The sequence below is a fragment of the Labeo rohita genome, chromosome 11, assembly GCF_022985175.1.
Source record: "Labeo rohita strain BAU-BD-2019 chromosome 11, IGBB_LRoh.1.0, whole genome shotgun sequence".
Classification (NCBI taxonomy): Eukaryota; Metazoa; Chordata; class Actinopteri; order Cypriniformes; family Cyprinidae; genus Labeo; species Labeo rohita.
The window spans coordinates 22,798,409-22,817,520 of NC_066879.1; the positions used below are offsets into that span (position 1 = coordinate 22,798,409).

At 37.1% G+C, this 19,112-nt stretch overlaps 1 protein-coding gene across 2 annotated transcripts in view; it reads left to right on the plus strand.

Moving 5' to 3' along the window:
* The window catches only part of igsf21a (immunoglobin superfamily, member 21a), a 290,573-nt gene that overhangs the window by 137,150 nt on the left and 134,311 nt on the right, over window positions 1-19,112 (plus strand). The gene's annotated exons all lie outside the window — the stretch shown is intronic.

Below are 19,112 nucleotides of genomic sequence, written 5' to 3' on the forward strand. Positions count from 1 at the left end.
ACAGGTTACATTGTATGTTTTTGATTTAGTAAAAGGAACCAGGCCATAAGAGTCATTTGTTCAGGAATCAGGCTACACTGGTTGTGCTGTATGTTTTTGTTTCTCTAAAAAGAATTGGACCGTAAGAGTCAACCGTTCAGGAATCAGGCTACACTGGTTGTGCTGTATGTTTTTGATTCACCTAAAAGAACTGGACCAGAAGAATCATTCGTTTGGGAGTCTTGCTACACTGGTTGCACTGGATGTTTTTATTCTCTAAAAAGAACCAGAACATAAAAGTCATGCTGTATGTTTTTGATTTACTAAAAAGAACCGGACCATGAGAGTCATCCGTTCAGGAATCAGGCTACACTGGTTCACTGTATGTTTTTGATTTACTAAAAATACTGGGACCATGGACATCCTTACGGGAATCGGGCTACACTGGTCATGCTGTATGTTTTTGATATACTAAAACAATCCGTATTGTGAGAATCATTAGTTCAGGAGTCATATTATGCTAGTTGTGCTGTATATTTTGATTCACTAAAAAGAACCAGACCATAGGAGTCATTTGTTCAGGAATCATGCTAGACTGGTCGTGCTGTATGTTTTTGATTCACTAAAAAGAATTGGACCATAAGAGTCATCTGTACAGGAATCGGGCTACACTGGTCATGCTGTGTGTTTTTGATTCGCTAAAAAGAACTGGACCATAAGAGTCATTTGTTTAGGAATCATGCTACACTGTTTCCACTGTATGTTTTTAATTCTCTAAAAAGAACTGAACCATAAATGTAATTTGTTCACGAATCAGGCAACACTGGTTGCGCTGTGTGTTTTTGATTCACTAAAAATAATCGGACCATAAGAGTTATCTGTGCAGGAATCGGGCTACACTGGTCATGCTATATGTTTTTGATTTACTAAAAAGAATTGGACCATAAGAGTCATTGGTTTGGAAATAAGGCTACATTGGTTGCGCTGTATGTTTTTGATTCACTAAAAGGAACCGGGCCTTAAGAGTCATTCCTTCGGTAATCGGGCTGCAATGATTGACCTGTATGGCTTTGATTTTTTTTAAAAAACATCAAACTCATGTCAGTTATTGTTTCGTGGTATCCAGACATTTCTTGGCACACATTTTTTGGTACTGCATTACATCTAGTACAATGACACACGCTCAACTAAAATGTGATTTTAGTTTTGTGATGCAGAAGATTTGGTGCAGGAAACAGTCATCAAAGCTGTTGAAACCAAGTTATTACCAGAGTGAACAGTGCTAGAAAACACACCAGCTTTTCAAACATTCTCAGGCGTCGTTCGTTTTCACAACAACCGAACAAACCGAACCCTCACATCAAAAACTCTAGCCTGAAAGCGCCTTTATTCTCCTTTTTACTTGCATGCCCTGATTTATTGTCTCAATCAGGTATGGTAAACACATCATTTTGATTTATAACGCTCCTGTCCTTATCCCCAGGCGCTCGTGAAAGAGCTGCCCTGGAATGAGAATACGAGCATTCACTGTAGCACGCCGTTTACCGATTCAATTACCTCATTCACGTCCCCGCATAAAAGCCAGAGATACATAAACATCAGAGAAAATTCATAGTATCGGATAAATCTGTCAAAGGCCTCCTTTAAGCCGGTTTTACAGGCTGTTAAAGTCGTTTTTTCCCCCTGCTATCAGGCCGAAGCAATAAATGAATGGTAACATCCAAAAAAAGCCCTGATGAATCAAATTCAGAGAAGTGACAGGAAGATGAGCTGAGATGAAGAGCAGCTGGGATATGAAGATAGGGCCGTGACATCAGCCTCTCCTGGTGAAGAAAAGCTCGATTGATTTGTTGCAGAGCCCTGCGTCTTCCAAGGCCCCCGTATCCCCAAAGGTGCCTGTTGGAACACAACGCCAACGCCATCAAATACACTCTCGGACGGAATTGATTATACGAGAGCGCTTAATGTTTGTTCGGGGCATTGTGGTGGAGGCTATTTGAAAACCCTTGAGCTTCTCCATCCATTGTCCTGATGCCGCACTCCAGGCCACAAGTTCTCAAGGTAGAAAAAGCTTTCAGGAGGGACTCACACAGCTGATGTTAATGCGCTGCTTATTATTGGTGTTCCTGTGTTTCAGCTGAAAATATGAGAATTGATATGAGAGATCAAGGATTCTTTAGAAGTCTGAAAAAAACTTCAAAGTGCTGCACAGATGGAGGAGAAGAGTCTTAGCTGGTGTGGCTTTTCTGCTTCCTAACCATTCTTTCCGTTCCAGTAGTCCTTGAATTGAAAAAAGCAACATGGTGAGATGCTCATGTGAACATTCGGGAATATCTATTGTGCCATCTGTTGTATACGTGGCAGATGCTCATTTCATGTTTTCCCCCACGTGTTAAAGTAAAGAACAGACACCCATGAGATATTGATGTACTCTCCGTATAGCACAGAAACGCACATTTGGATTTATAAAGGTGAGTTAAAAACTCACATCCATCTCACAAGAACAATGTTTTTCTTTTGCATCGCGCCGTTAAATAATACATGCGATAGGGGATTTTAAGACTATTTTTTGGCCCTTTCATGTCTTTCTGAGCGTCTGTTTTTTTTTTTTTTTTCACTTTTGATCCTGTTTGAACGATCTCTCAGAAGAGAATCAGATGCTTTAAAAAGTTCTCTGACTTAACATTTTAAGGTTATCAGGATTTTATGATGCAACTGACCTTTGTTAGAGGCCACAGTAAGGTGCAAAGAAGCCAAGCAGAGTTTTATTCGCTCAGCACATGCTACAAGAACGGAGCTTGTCAGACTTTGATGTGACTAGTCTGGGAATAAAGAGCTCTAGATCGTAGTATACACAGTTTGGTTTCAATATTAGAAAAACCTGACACTGCAACATTTTTTTTTCTCTTTGTTATATATTGTGAATTAAAACGGAATACAGAAATTTTGACTGGATTACTGAATGAATGATTCTACAATCATTGAGGTGACTGTGTGGAGTGCCTCTGCATGGAAAATAATAATTAAAAAAAGTGAAATTAGTGCAAACCATCCTTTTAGAGCTGAAAATCTGAACATTTTCACTCTGAAACCTGCAGTGTGTTTATTTAAATAAATAGCAGCCTTTGCAATGTGATTACTGCACTAAGCCATATTGAAGTTTATTGTGTAGCCCTATTTTAAACTGATTTCAAGCTGGTTTCAAATGGACTCAAAATCTGATACTGCACTAAACTGAAAAAAAAAGTCAATAAATGTGTACAGGGTGACTTTCTTTGTCTGTTAGTGTGTGCTTGGCATTAACAAAAGTTCCAAAAATTGAGCTCTAGTTCTTCATTGATTTCACTTGAAAGCTTTGTTTGTGAAAATGCTGAATTTCACTTGAATGCAACACTGTCAACTTTTAAAGAAAGATGCATTTTTTTGGTTAGCAAAAAGGGAAGAAAACATTCAGAAAGTGACAGCGGGTGTCACAAGAGATCGATTTAATCTCTTCAGTCTCCCCCAAGAAGAGACAAGAATTGTCTGACAGTGGCTAAGGTCAGTGACGTCTTACTCAGCAAACAAAGTGTAGCTCTTAGCATCTATTTCCTCCTATCAGCCTCGGCGCTCTGCACGAAATCTGACTCACTGTCACCGACTCTCTCTGTAAGACATTATTTCTTGATTCACTCAAGCATGTAAGTGTGTGATGTAAAACATGCTTTGCGGAATGGCGGTTTGTCCTATCTTGGCCGCCTTTGTCATTGTTTTTTTCTTTTCACTGGTTCAGTGAAATTAATTGCTTTGGCAGTCGAAGGAAAAGAACTATAAAGTGCAAGTGTCAAGTATTAGCCATTCAAAGGTAACCTGGACAGCTCCTACAGCCTTGAACGCTGTCCATGGTCCTGGACTTTTCATTATAAGCTAACCATCAATAATATTCTGATTTTACTTTGCACTTTTATAGTTTATAAAAGGGTAAGAATTTCAATAGTATAGATACAGGACAACTGTAAAAATTAAGTTTTAGACAGCTTTAAACTGCCCAAATAATTACAAAATGTGAGCCTGGACCACAAAAACACTCATAAGTCACACGGGTATATTTGTAGCAATAGGCAAAACATTTTCTCTTTTATGTCAAAAATCATTAGGATATTAATTAAATATCATATTCCATGTAAATACCGTAAATATATATATAAAAACTTAATTTTTTAATTATATTATAATATTATAATATTTTTAATTAGTAATATGCATTTCTAAGAACTTCTAATTAGTAATATGCATTGCTAAGAACTTAATTTGGACAACTTTAAAGGCGATTTTTCTCAGTATTTTGATTTTTTTTGCACCCTCAGATTCCAGATTTTTAAATATTTGTATGACGGCCAAATATTTTCCTGTCCTAACAAATCATACATCAATGGAAAGCTTATTCATTCAGTCAATCTCAATTTAAAACAAAAAATTACCCCTAAAACTGGTTTTGTGGTCCAGAGTCACAAATGACAAAAAATGAATTGAAGTGTGTTTTTTTGTGTATATATATATATATATATACATATATATGTATATATATATGTGTGTGTGTGTGTGTGTGTGTGTACATGTACATGTGTGTGTGTGTGTGTGTGTGTGTGTCTGTGTGTGTGTATATATATATATATATATGTGTGTGTGTGTATGCACTTAAGCATTAATTACATTACAGCATCACTTAAACATTTTTTTGGAGGTAATCTATGCCGTATTACCAACTGAGCTTATATATAATATATTTCATAATATTCATAATTCAATTTCCTTATGTGCATAAAACCTGTATGTAAAATCTTACTGAATTGAATTGTTACTCCAGGTATGGTGTTTTTAAAGGAATAGTTCACCCAAAAATGAAAATTTTCATTTCACAAATCATTTATCCTCATGTCATTCCAAACCTGTGTGAGCTTCTTTGAACACAAAAGAAGATATTTTGAAGAATTTTGAAGAACCAAACAGTTGTTGGTCCCCATTGACTTCCATAGTAGCTGAACATAAAAGAAAGAAACTTAAAAAATACAGTTTTGGAACAACATGAGAGTGAGTGAACAATGACAAAATTGTAATTTTTGGATAAACATTACCCTTTAAAATTAGGAAACTATATTCACTGATTACAGTGACCTCACTGGCAGCAAGGGCATAAAAGTACAGACCGAAGAAAGGAAAGAGAGCGAGGAAGTCTGTGTTTTTGAGATATAACGAGTGGAAAAAAAGGCTGTCTGTTACACTTCAGTGGCAATGACAATACAGTTGTATTTCCTCATGGGACAAAAGTTTGTTCAAGGGATCTTTTCTCTGTCTGATTTGATTTGCTGTGAATCCGTGGCTGTGCCACTTAGGACATCTGACATGGCGTAATAGCATAGCGGTCAGCCTCCCTGAACTTGCTGTGGGAGATAAACAAAGACAGTAACATCCAGATTCTCGAGCGCGCAGCACATTTAGCCATCTATCTCTCTTCCTCTCCCATTTCCCGCTCTTCCACAGCTTCTTTGACGTTCTACAGTTGGCATAGCACAATGCAGCTGAAACAGATCCAGGCCAGGGAAAAGCAGTTGATATTGCAGTTTCTGTTGGTAAATAATGCATGTCTCCCTCCCTGTCTCTCCCTGTGGGCCGGCGTGGTGCCTCGTTGTAGTAGTGAGAGTGATTTATTTAGTGTCTTGGAGGGGCACTCAGGATAGCTTTTCATTATTGCTGCAAGCCTTGCAAGGGACAGTTAGTTAGTCCCATTCCTCGAGGGTCATGTTTCTTCTGTTTCCGTGTATCTCCCCGATTGCGCACTCTATCACGTATCACCTAAATGCTTTACGTATTGATTCCTCATAGAGCCATTAACCTGTGAGAAAACAACAAAGCTTGAGCTGTTACGAGTGATGACTCTATGACAAGCGACATGTTATTCCATCTTACCTACAGCTGTCTTTTGAAGGCGTCATGTAGTGGAACATCATAAGTGACTGATTTAGTACTGTATGTGTAGATAATGTGTGTCTTGAATTCAGCGAAGAGCACAAACAAATCAGACGATACAGCGCTGACAAAGAGGAGAGACACTGTGCTCACAATACAGTCAGAAGACTTTTTAATCTACAAATCGCTATAATTTACCATAGATTTACTGTAGTAGCACTAACTGCACCATGTTATTATGTCAGAAATGTGGGTATTCACATCAAATTTTATTATATTATTAATGTAGATGTATTAAATATATTGGAGGAGGAGTAATGGAATATAATTACAGTATTTTTTGTAATTTAGCTGTAGCATTTATCCATTTATACAAAATTTATTCAGACTATACTGTTTTTCATACCAATACATAGAAACCATATTACATTTTTACCATGGTACTGAAGTGCTATATTTGTGGTTATTGCAAAGCATTTTGGGTTTTGGCCCAGAATTTTCATTTTGGTGCATCCCTAGTTTAACGGTGGTTATCATGATCATGCTACTATGGAAGACCAATGTTTAATTAAAAAAAAAACACCCTCAAAAAGTCAGAATAATTAAATTTTATTATATAAAAATAAGGTTGCTACAATTTTTACTGATATTACTGATTTTGATAATGAACATAAATCTACATCTGCATCCTAACTCAAGCAAATGTGCATTTCTAAGAGACAAAAAAATAAATACATAATGATATTATTATTATTATTGATATTGTGAGGAAACACAAACCTGCTTCTTTTGAAACAATATTACTCATTAAAACAGGTAGAGCTAAAAAAAAAATGTTTCACATTGGAAGAAAAATCTGCCTTTAAGCTTAAGTGAAAGAAAAATTTGACATTTATTGTGATAATTATCGATATCGGCTGATATGAAAAAATTATCGTGATAATTTTTTGTCCATATCGCCTAGCCCTAACTATTAGCCTAGCAACATCTCACTAGTTCACCCAAAAATGAAAACTCTGTCATTAGTTACTCACCCTCGTGTCGTTCCAAACCCATAAGACCTTTGTTCATCTTCAGAACACAAATTAAGATGTTTTTGATGAAATCCGAGAGCTTTCTGACCCTGCATAGACAGCAACGCAAGTACCACGTTCAAGGCCCAGCAAGGTAGTAAGGACATGATTAAAATAGTCCATGTGACATCAGTGGTTCAACCGTAATTTTATGAAGCTATGAGAATACTTTCTGTGTGCAAAGACAACAAAAATAACGTCTTCATTCAACAATTCCATCTCTTCCGTGTCAGTCTTTGCCATGTATTCGCGAGAGTACCAAACGTATGCGTGTGGTTGCACTGACATAAGAACCGGCAGTGAATAAAGTCATTATTTTGGTTTTCTGTGCAGACAAAAGTATTCTCGTAGCTTTATAAAATGAAGGTTTAACCACTGATGTCACTTGGACTGTCTAGGGTCAGAAAGCTCTCAGATTTCATTAGAAATATCTTAATTTGTATTCAAAGATGAACAAAGGTCTTACGGGTTTAGAACGACATGAGGGTGAGTAATTAATGACCAAATTTTCTATTTTGTGTAAACTAACTCTTTAATGATATTAATTCTCATGAGTACAAAATTCAGCAGTTTTTATAACAGTCCCTTTTCTGCTGCTATTTTTTTTTGCAACATCCTAACATAAAATATTCCATTTACGGCTGGCAAATGATTAATCGCGATTAATCGCATACAAAATAAAAGTTTGAGTTTGCCTAATATATATGTATGTACTGTGTGTAATTATTATGTATATATAAATACACACAAATTAATGTATATATTTAAGAGAAATATAATATTTCCATACAAAATATTTCTATTTATATATAATATAAATTCTATAAAAATTACAATAAATGCATATACTTAATATTTCTTAAAGGGGTCATCAGATGCGAAGTTTACTTTTACATGTTGTTGTGTGTTGGCAGTGTATGTACACATCTACCCTATAATGATATAAATCCATGCAGTGGTTTTTAATTAAACTGTAAAAATAATATCCGCTTTTTCAAATCGAGCATCACACCGACAGAAGCCGCTCCCATGATACTTGATTGACATGAGCGTCTTACCTCAGATCAGCTGTAACAGTCCGACCTCCATTGTTTCAATGCCGGAGCAGGGATGTAAGTTAGACAAGAATATCTCGATTGAGTGATTGAGGTGTTGTGTTGCTGGATGTAATAATGAACATAGTGATCGTCATTTACTCCCGATATCTGAGCCGCTGAAGATGCAGTAGATTACGTTTGTGAAGGGAATGCGCCTCCCGATTTACATAAATGCGTCAATGCGCATAACATTTGTGATCCAGCTTCACCTACAGCAGAAGTGAGTATAAGAGTTTTTTTTATAATTATCTGCAATCACCTTTCCTAATAATGTGCTAGTTTGCAAGTTTTGCGGCTAAACGCGCTAAATACGGCTAAAGTAAACAATCTCTCCGAGCACAGCTCGTCACTCCACAGGGAGAAGAGAGGGGCGGGGCGAGCAGAGCTCATTTGCATTTAAAGGAACAATCCCTCAGAATGGAATGATTTGAAGGGTAAAAAGGTGTTTTTTACACAACCATTGCAAATTTTTTACCCAAAGTATATTATAGACTTTTCATTAAGACCCTGTAGAATCATATCAACTTGGAAAATTGGCAACTGATGACCCCTCTAAATATATACATGAATGCGCTTGTATTTATATATACATAATAATTACACACAGTACACAAACATACATTAGGCAAATTAAACTTTTATTTTGTATGCGATTAATCGTTTGCCAGCCCTAATTCCATTTTATTTTGCTGTTTTGCTTTTTAATTAACTTTTAGTGTTTGAATAGTATTTATAATCACCACTTTCTTTTTTATAATCTTTTTTATAGCCATTTGGAATGGATTTTAAGGGAGCCAGCTGCAGTGCATTCTAGGATTATCCGTGAGCTGTACTACATGCAGTGAGGCTTTAGAATTTGGGCAGAAAAAGGCATCTTAGAAGACAGCATAATTATGCCTTTAAATGCATCCTATGTGGGCAAGTTTTGGACCAGAGCCCTAGTGTGTGGGGTTGAAAATTTAGGCCAGTAGAAGCCCAACAGCACGCAGCATATTTTCCTTCCAGTCCTTCCTCTCTATTTTATGTGGATTTTTACTCTGTGATTCGTGCATACACGAGTCTCTATTCCCTGGGCAAGTGCACGGCGAGGAAACAATAGCTTTCTTCATGCTTTCATTTTGACAGCCCCCTCGCCCGCTGCAGACTCCAAGTGAGGCGCTCTACACGAAAACGCAGAATAATGAGCGAAGATATGCGGTAGTGAGGGGAAGTAGAAAGAGTGTGCCTCCGTCCCTCTTTAACGCCACCGTGTGATGATGGTGTATTAAGCCACACTGCTTGATCACAGGGCCTTGAAATCCCCTCAGCCCTGAAGCTTCACTTTGTTAAACGTGCCTCATGTATCACTCCGTCGTCACAACAATAATGAGAGGCTTGTGGGGAGCTCACCCGGGTTTTGAAGCACTTTGCAAGTTGCAAGCATCAAGGCCGTGTCCTCTGTCTCCAATGCTACGAGAACGTAAACATTTATGCCTCGACATGCTCCCAAGTGTTCCTCCCTCCAACCAGAATCCATTAGCCCACATTTCTCTCAGCAGTCTTTCTACACCATAACTGCTTAAGCAAGCTTTCTCAGACAGTTTCGTGTCTGGACAACAAATTAGCTGCCGCAAAGAGACAGTAGGGGGTTTGGAAGCAGAACGACACAAAATATTTCGGTTCATGAGGATTGATGGCATATAACAAGCTTGTGTTTTGCTGTCAAAATGGCCGCCGGTGAGAAAAAGAGATCCTGGCAGCATTTTAAATCCTAGCGTGACTTGGTCAGAAATTGAATAGACATGGAACATCCTGACCTGAGATCTCCTGTGTGCCTCAAATCCTCTGAGCATCAAGTTCCTGTTGTGGTTTTGTTCTTTTAATGGCGAAATCAAAGCCATTACAGCTTTCATTTCCGTGTTAGGAGCGTAAAATGTGTCTTCGGGGGAAGAAAAAAGATCTGTGGACTTTTACTCTCTAGACACCTGGGTCCTTCACAAGCCATCAGTGTTGTTCTTTTTTTCGTATTATTATTTACTGCTCTTTCCTCACTCTCTTTTTCATTTGCTTGCGTTTTGTGAAGAAAGGAAGAACATAAATTATGTGTGCAGAGGAAAATTGAAAGAGCACCACACGTCTCCTCAGAGACTTTAATATAAACCCGAGATATTATGTGTTTGTGCAAACATGCTACAAACACATGAATGAATTCACATCAATATGAGAAATGTTAGCGGAAAGCGAGGGAAGTAGAAATACAATACAGTGTTTTATTGTTAAAGACGGAAAGTAATCAAGGTGGAATAAACAGCACATGAAAACAATTAGCCTGCGTCAAAAAAGAAGCTCTTCTCATGAAGGACATCAACACAGCACTTCTTGGGCTGTGACTAAGGACTCATTATGCGTTTCTGACAGCAGCATGGCTGAAGCTCTATCCGCAGGCTATGGCATTTCCTTCTTTTTTTTCCGTAGTACGGGAATAGGACATTAAGTCAAGCCCCGCAGGGAAATTACCGTGTGAGGCTACAAACCCATATCACAGAATGCAAATACACCACACGTCTTAAACGTGAAGGGACAACAAATTTGACTGGCGCATTGAATGGTGCACCTGGAATAATCTCGATATAGCGCTAGCCTGACAGTGCTAATTAACAACGTCTGGGTAAACGTCCGAGTTTCATTGGTTAACATGTTAGACTGCTCAATTTGCACTCATGTAAACTGCCACAAACAATTAATATTTTGTTAAAACTGTCAAGCTCGTGAGCTCTGAGAAGTCGGCACACTCAGGTCCAATATTGTTAATTAGCATCTTGCCACCGGAGAACAATTATTTTAATCAAGGCAAAGTCGATAATAGAGGTAGATCGGGGAGGCACTCTAGGTGCTGTGTTAGTTGTCAGAGCACACATTTACTCAGTCCTACCTAGTTTTGCAAAACAGCCATTTTATTAGTCGCTAAAGTGTCCAACTCAGTGCTCAAAGTGGTAGGGTGCCATTTACAGAATTTACCTGGCATGTGGCAGGAAGCTGTGATGTTTTAACAACTGCGGGGTTACGCATTCAATTTTTAACAGTGTCGAAAAATCTCTATTTTGGTAGGCAGCTGCATTACCTGCCGAGAGAAAGAGCTGATAAACATGCCCCCTTTAAAAAGATTCAACTTTGTACTAGTGAAAGTTCTAGCACAATAAACTCAGTATTGAAAGTCAGGAAGGGTTAATGCAATGTTAAGAATGAAGATTGAGGTCAAAGGTCAGTAAATAAGCTTCTTTTTTTAAATGAATCTAGATGCATAGATGCTGCTGGGCAAAGCCCTCAGTTTTTTTTTTTCCTTTTTTAAATCTAAATACATGTCACATTGAATAAACATTACTTACACTGAATCTCATTAATGTTTTTAAGCATTGTACATTTATTCCAAAATAATAACTCAAGGCAGTAACGATGTAAACAATATATATTTATTTGTGAACTTATGTTCAGCTTTGTTTTTTTAATAGGTAACTTGTAACTCTTTTCGAATTTAGAGCTTGGTAAATAAAACTGAGGGACTCATATGCAACTATTACAGAAGGTTCAAACACTCACTGATGCTTCAGAAGGAAACACGATGCATTAAGAGCTGTGGGGTGAAAATGTTTTGAATTTGAAGATCAGGGTAAATTTAGCTCATTTTGTCTATGTAAGTATCTTCTGTAGCTTCTGAAGGGCAGTACTAAATGAAAAAAATATGATATTTAGGCAAAATAAGAAAAATGTACACACATTCATTGTGTTCAAAAGTTTACACCCCTGGCTCTTAATGCATTGTTTTTTTTGTTTTTGTTTTCTGAAGCCCCTCGGTTGTCCTCAAAATCATACAGTCATTGTTGGAAAGGGTTCAAATACACAAAAATGCTAAAAAATCAAAGAATTTGTGAACAGCTGGCAGTTTAACTGTTCAAGACAAATGTACCCATGAACAACTATCACTAAACAAACAAACAAAAAACAGTTGTGGATTATTCAGGTAACAACACAGTTCGTTATTTTCTTTGTTGACTGTATGTAAACGACTTTAGTGTGAAATATCTTATATATCCAGGTCAGTACTCAATAAAAAATAACACAAGTAACGCCTCTTATTTCAGCAAAATAATTAACATTTTGCAGATTCTGCAAGATGTATGTAAACTTTTGACCTCAACTTTATTTGATGGTGTTGCCCCTCTCTTAAAGTATAGTTGTGCTTGATTTAATGTAAACGCAGTCTGTTAGAGCATGTTTCGGGATAATATTACAAGAATGGACGTAAATTAAAATATTGACACTCCACAGCACGCAGAATAAAAGCAGCCTAATAGACCCACTGTAGTCTATTATGTTGCTAATATTATTCTAAATACAATATTGACAAGAAAAAGGGGAAACCACTAATGGTTCTTGGCTGGATAACTGTAATAAGCTTTTTAGAATTGAACATTAACACAAAGTTAGGCCTAGAGAAATAAAAGAAAATTGTACAGCTAATTTTAATTACAGGCCTGCCTCTCTGCGTTGAATCAGCAGGCTCTTAATCTATTATATCTAAAAATCATGAGGTAAAGACTCCCCAGTCATTTAATTGAGAAATGCTTGAAAGGCCAAATGCTTTTGTTTTATTTCAATTTTAATTAGAATATAATTAACCTTTTAGCTAAAGGAATGCGTTTAGCAGTTTAGTAGTGGTTTAGTTAAAATTAGCACCTATTAGAGCAGCATCCTTTAAAAAAAGTTTAGATCAAATTCAACATGACACCATGTGCCCTCTTTGCAAAGAGAAATCTTATGGAAGCCGTTCACGGCGGAATCTTCTTCACATGCTCTTTGAGTACGGGTGACGTTTTTGGTTTATCTTTGAAAGCTTCCCTCTTACACTCCATTTTAGAAGTTCCCTTTGAAGCCTCCCTTCAGCTGCCATAACGCATTACGATCCAGCTAGTGCGTCGACGTCTGTACCACATGACAAACAGGAAAATGCTGGAAAACCAGATTTGACACATGGCGGAAAACTCACATCAGAAGACAAGGAGAGGTTTAATATTGAATGAAGGTTTTTGTTCTGTAATTAAGTGTGTCAAGTGCAGTTCAGTTGGTGGAGACAAAGCCACACTGCAAACCTAAATGATTTGTAAGTAATGGCCCACCGTCTGTTCTGTCTGTGAAGTTTGTTAAGTAAGTAAATAAGTAATATCACACTGTGCTTGGAATTAAGAGAAGTATAAAATAAGCCTCGCTGCTCACTGAGTGAGATTGATGAACGTTTGAAGACTGTATCGCAGGATAAACTCTGTATTTATTTATATTTCTTTGCCGTTGTGCGGGAAACTGGAGAAATGATTACTTCAAATCTGTATGTTAATCCTTGGTAACCTGCCTGACACCTCGTCATCAGAAAATAAAGGCCAAATCCCTCCTCTGGATTACAGATAAGCCCGTCTCTGAACGATGCCTCTGTCATCTCAGTAAAAGGTGGAATCTAAAACTGGAATGTTACATGGGAAGTTAATGGTGGAGCTGGAAAATGCTTCTGTCTTTTCTTAAACATGGCATTACAGGACTGTTTTAGAGTGTCAGAGAGATGTTATACACAAGATGATGTGTGTTTCTGTGTGTGAACATGGCAGTGTAGTTGAAATAAGATATATGTGGACAAATAAACTAGGTGCATAGAAAACGAAAAGAGTTTTTTTCTTTTAAACTCAACATGAAATGCCACTTCCAGTGCATTTTGCTGATTTATTTCAGGGTGAAATAGGATTCCGTAAGGAAAAATTGTTGGACCAGACATGATTTTATCCATCAGGAACTGATTAGATTAGGAAAAGTGGGTGTTACGTGTTAGAACGAAAAGTTTGTATAGATGGAAAAGTTTGTATTTGTAACATCAGAGAAATGGGAAACTCTTCTCAGAGGCGACTTATCTTATGCTCACCAAGGCTGCATTTATTTGATCAAAAAGACAATAAAAACAGTAATATTGTGGAATATTATTGCAATAGAAAATGACACAGCTTTCATTTTTCTTCAGATTGATTTACAAATAATTTACTCACCCCCTTGTCATCCAAGATGTTCATGTCTTTCTTTCTTTAGTCGTAAAGAAATAGTTTTTTGAGGAAAACATTTCAGGATTTTTCTTCATATAATGGACTGCTATGGTGCCCCGTTTTTGAACTTATATTGCTGTTTTTACTTTTTTTGTTAAGGGTGTTTGATCTTCTCTGCATGTTCACGTTGCAAAGACTGGGTCGGAACTTCTGCAGTGATGTAGGATGATTTTGAAATGATTTTTGAAGTTGAGGGAGAAAATACGATCAGAGTTTTTCAACATACCCTAACTGTCTTGAGCCAGAATACAGAGTTCAGGGACAGCAAGACAAGAGGAGTGTTTGACATTAAAAAGTATATAAATAGTATTATTTAATAAAAAAAACAGATCGTTTTGCTAGATAGGACCCTTCTTCCTCGGCTGGGATCATTTACAGCCGCATGTAAACAAACATAATTTCTTTACGACTGAAGAAAGAAAGACATGAACATCTTGGATGACAAGGTGGTGAGTACATTTTATGTGAATCTTTGTTTTAGAAATGGACTTCTCCTTTAATCTGCAGCTACAAATGCATAAATCGCATACATTTTGATGTTTTAAAAACAGTTCAGTTGTGATATTTGAAATGTTTTTTGGGGGAAAGGATGGGAAAATATATAAATGTAAACATTAAATCGCCAATAGGTGGCGGCAGATCACTGCATGAGTGAGTTGTTGAGTCATTCATTCAACTGATTCGTTCAAACGGCTGATTGATTCGTGAATGAAACACTGTTGTTTGTTGCTCAGAGATGCAAAACAGTTCTGCTGTGGCTTTGTTCGGAACTATTTTTTTGACGAAATAGAGCAAAAACAGGAACGTGTGTCTTAAAGTCAATTAATATTAAATTCTTGTCTATTGGACTGTTTTATAAAATCAGTACCACATTTGTGGTCGTACTGATGATTGGAGAAAAAACTGTAGGCCTGCTCTTATGGGATATAAATATAAAAGTCATACGGAGGCATATTTGCCAGCTTATCTTAAATTAAGGGGGATTCTGAATGTATTTTAATAGACTAAATCATGCAGTAAAAGCATGAACTGTAAATGTGCTCATGAAGCAATCTAACCTACCTCTCATAGTGGATGCGTCCACTATTTGGGTGTGTTTTTGTTTGGCTTTATGCGATATACTTGAAAATGTAAGACCGCATATTGTTTAAACAGTGATTATGGTAGACAATATATATCACACATCCCTAATCGTGATATATAGCAAACGTAAAGTTAACAGTAAACAAAAATAATTATATGAAAGAACATCTAAACTTCATTAAATATAAACACTGCATACACACTGTCCCTATCATACATTATCATCGCTAAAAGCACTGCAATATTTTTTTAGCTGAGATTGACATTTTTAAAAGTTTGTATTATCATGCTTACGCTAGCTTTGCGTGATTCATGCGCATGATCTCTCCTTATTTAGCCATGCCACCACCAGATCCAGATGGTGAGAGTCTCTGTCCAGAAGGGCAGGTGTAGTGCAAAGAGACTGTCTCTTCTGGAACGCTCTGAACATATGCAGACACACAGGATCTGCTGTGGCCCATAATGTCTTCTGGACCATCTGTCTGGCGGCACTCGTGCCCACCCCTGCCTGTTCGCATCTGCAGAAGGATAAAATGAAATATTCAAATGACAGATCAACTGAATAATTATTATCCTGACACCACAATGTTTATCAGTGCCAGAGTGTGTATGCTCTCCCAAACCCCAAAACAAAAATACTATTTATTTTTTATTATGTGAGAAATAATGTGAAGGTAGAAAATCCTTTATTTCCAATCCCTTATCTCCTTTGGTGGAACATGTGCATACATATACAGTAGAGTTGGGGTACTCTGACTCATATTTGGACTCAATTCTGGTCTTGAGTACATTTTTTAGCAGACTTGGACTTGTCACGGAAAGACTCCGAAAGACTCCAGTCCGAGTCAAGTCTGAGTAAAAGTCCAGGGACACTTGACGGAAATATTGACTTGATGCATTATCACGAAAATGATATTCAGTATTTGCATGTGTTTTTCAGTTACTTGAAATAAGATGGGTTTATGTACGCACACACTCAAAGCTTGCTCACAGAACGTGCCTCTCAGTCAGCGTGTGAATGTCGAGTTCTCTTCTGCCTAAATTCTATTAGGTTCTGTTATTGCTACACACATGCTTGTCGGAGACTATTGATGTAAATACAGGCGGTTTTTGTCCTAAGTAAACCTGAACAGTTGGGAGACATTGATGCGTCAAAATATTGATCTGTGTGTCAGATCTTAAAGCGACAGCAGCGTAAACCTGCCGCCGCCAACTGCGTTATAAACGTTAATCAAACAACAAAAGAAAAAGAGAAAATCACTCAGTGTTCTTCACTGAATCACTTATTAACTTTTATATGAATCACCTTTAATGTATACAGTGAAGATTTTGCAGTGTTTTATTTTTACATTTATTACTTCATGAAATGTAGTAGGCTGTTTCTGTAATAGCCATTATATAGAGTCTGAAGATCTGAAAAACTTTAAAAAACTAAAAATTCTATATTTTTTTTTTTAAATGTTGCTTGTAAGTAATACTTGGAGTGTTTACTTGCCTTCAGTAAGCTTGAGAATGTTTTTCTACTTACATTAGTTCATTAGTTTTTGCTGTATTTAAATTATTATTATTATTTAACATGGTTACAGTTTATAGCTTCAAAGAAAAATAATTTTTCTAACATCTTTGCGACAATAGTTTTTTTTTAGGTCCAAAACCACCTTGGGTGTGTGTGATTTTCAATTATTAGAAAATCACACAATGGCCCGTCATCAGTTATTCCTTACATAATGTAATTCATTGTAATTAATGTAACTATAAATACATTCACAAATAAAACAGGTGTGAGTTGGTTTGTAAAGTGGTTGTATAGTGCTATAGGACACCAGCCCTCCAGGACTGAGTTTAGGTTAAAACAGTGTAAAGATACTAACAAGGTACTGTTTCCTTGGACTCAGACTGGACTCGGACTCAGCCTTTTGGGACTTGGACTCGGACTCGTCTAGGACTCAGTTGATTAAAGACTCGGACTCGAACTCAACACTAATATACAGTACAGTCAAAGTTCAATTATGATTTATTTTCTAGAAATCCGGATTTCATGTCCTCAGATAACCCATGCTTGCTCTCTCTGGCCCAAAGGATTAAGGGTGAGCTCTCCCAGAGGTCTCTGTGTCCTCTTTTTGTAGCCGGTTGTCACCTTGTCCTTCAGTCAAAGCTTTGTTTTTGCGCAGCAGAGTGATGCTTACATAACACGTTTTTGTCTCCTCATTGACTAAAACTTATATAACATGTTTTTTTAAAGTGTGTAGGTGGATATGGGTGGCGGAATAGATGAGTGTGTTTGTTTTATGGTGCGTATAGTTGAGTTTTCCTAGAGATGCACTGTTCTAGTGTTTTCAAGCCCTGTGGCACTTCAGTTGACAGGAAATGAGTGAAAGTCTCTGTAAGGAAGTCCCCAATTACGGTTAACATTGGACCAGGGAGTGCTTCCTGTCTGCTCAGTTTTATGGGAAATTGGACCTCATGCATGATGTCCTTCTGGCAGAACAAGACAACCTCTTTTAGCCTTCCCTTTGGTCTTCATTGTCCTTAAGCAGTAGGTTAATGTATGCCCCAGACAGCATATCCCCCCAGCATTATAAACAGCATGGACAATCCATCTATTAAATTTACCCTTCCTGTTGATTTTTCTGCTTCTTAAAAGCCTCACAAGACTTTATCTGAGGCTGGTTTTGCTTTCATTTTCTGAATATCAAGATTTTTTCATTGCATCTATGAAATTACATCTGTAACAGTTTGGTGGCACATTAAAAGTGATCATGTCAATATAAAATGTAATATTATTATTAGTTATAGTTTTTTGTGTGTGTGTGATACAGCTGCCATAATTATTCAACCCCTATTTAACATTGCTGTTTTTAAGTCACTTATTTGTATGGTAGTACACAAAATTGTTAAAACACAATTTGGCTTTTTAAAACTCCAGAACAAAATTGAATTGGGCTGTTACACAAAGATAAATTCAGCCCATACATGTACCAAACTCAAAAAGGCTTTCAAAAAATGTTTTATTACATTGGGAAGTCTATGGCTATAATAACATTTCCAAGTCACTAAAAGTTTCTAGAGACTCAGCTGGCCTCCTTGTAAGTTTAAAATGTTTTCTACCAGAAACCCTCTAAGGGCGAAGAAAAAGCACAATATCATCAAGGGGAATAAAATGTTCTATCAGAGCAACTGAGAGAAACTCTCAAACTACTGCCAGAGACTTGCAATATTTCAGAAAAAGAAAAACGTTAAAAAAGCATGGCCTTCATGTCAGGACACCTTGCCAAACTCCACTTATGTTGAAGATGAACATAAAAGGCTAACTTAAGTATGCTAAAAAAAGTTTTTAAATAGACCTGTGTAGTTCTGGAGGAATCTTTAATGAAGTAATGTGACCAAACAGGAAATTGGATCAGGAGCATGTCTGGTGCAAAATAAGAAAAAAAAAATAAGATGAGCAGACACCATGGTCAAACGTGGAGGTGGTCTTTTTATGGAGGCGCTTTGCTGTTGCAGGACGTGGAAATCTTGACTGTGTGAATGACTTCGTAGAGTCAGCCTGTGAGTTCATTTAGTTTCATTGCCAGCAAATAAACCAACACCAGTATAAGGCTAAGAGCAGCCTAATGTTTTCAATATGACTTAATTTGTGTTTAACATGATAACAATTTAATCCACAAGTTTCCGGGGGGGGCGCTACTGTAAAAAAGAACGTGGGTACAACTTCCGGTGAGGCGGCAGATGTAGTATACCAGTGGTATTTGTGTGCTAATTAGCGAAGAGCCTAAGGGTTTTTTAGACCATTGTTTACTTTGTAAAGATGCACATCT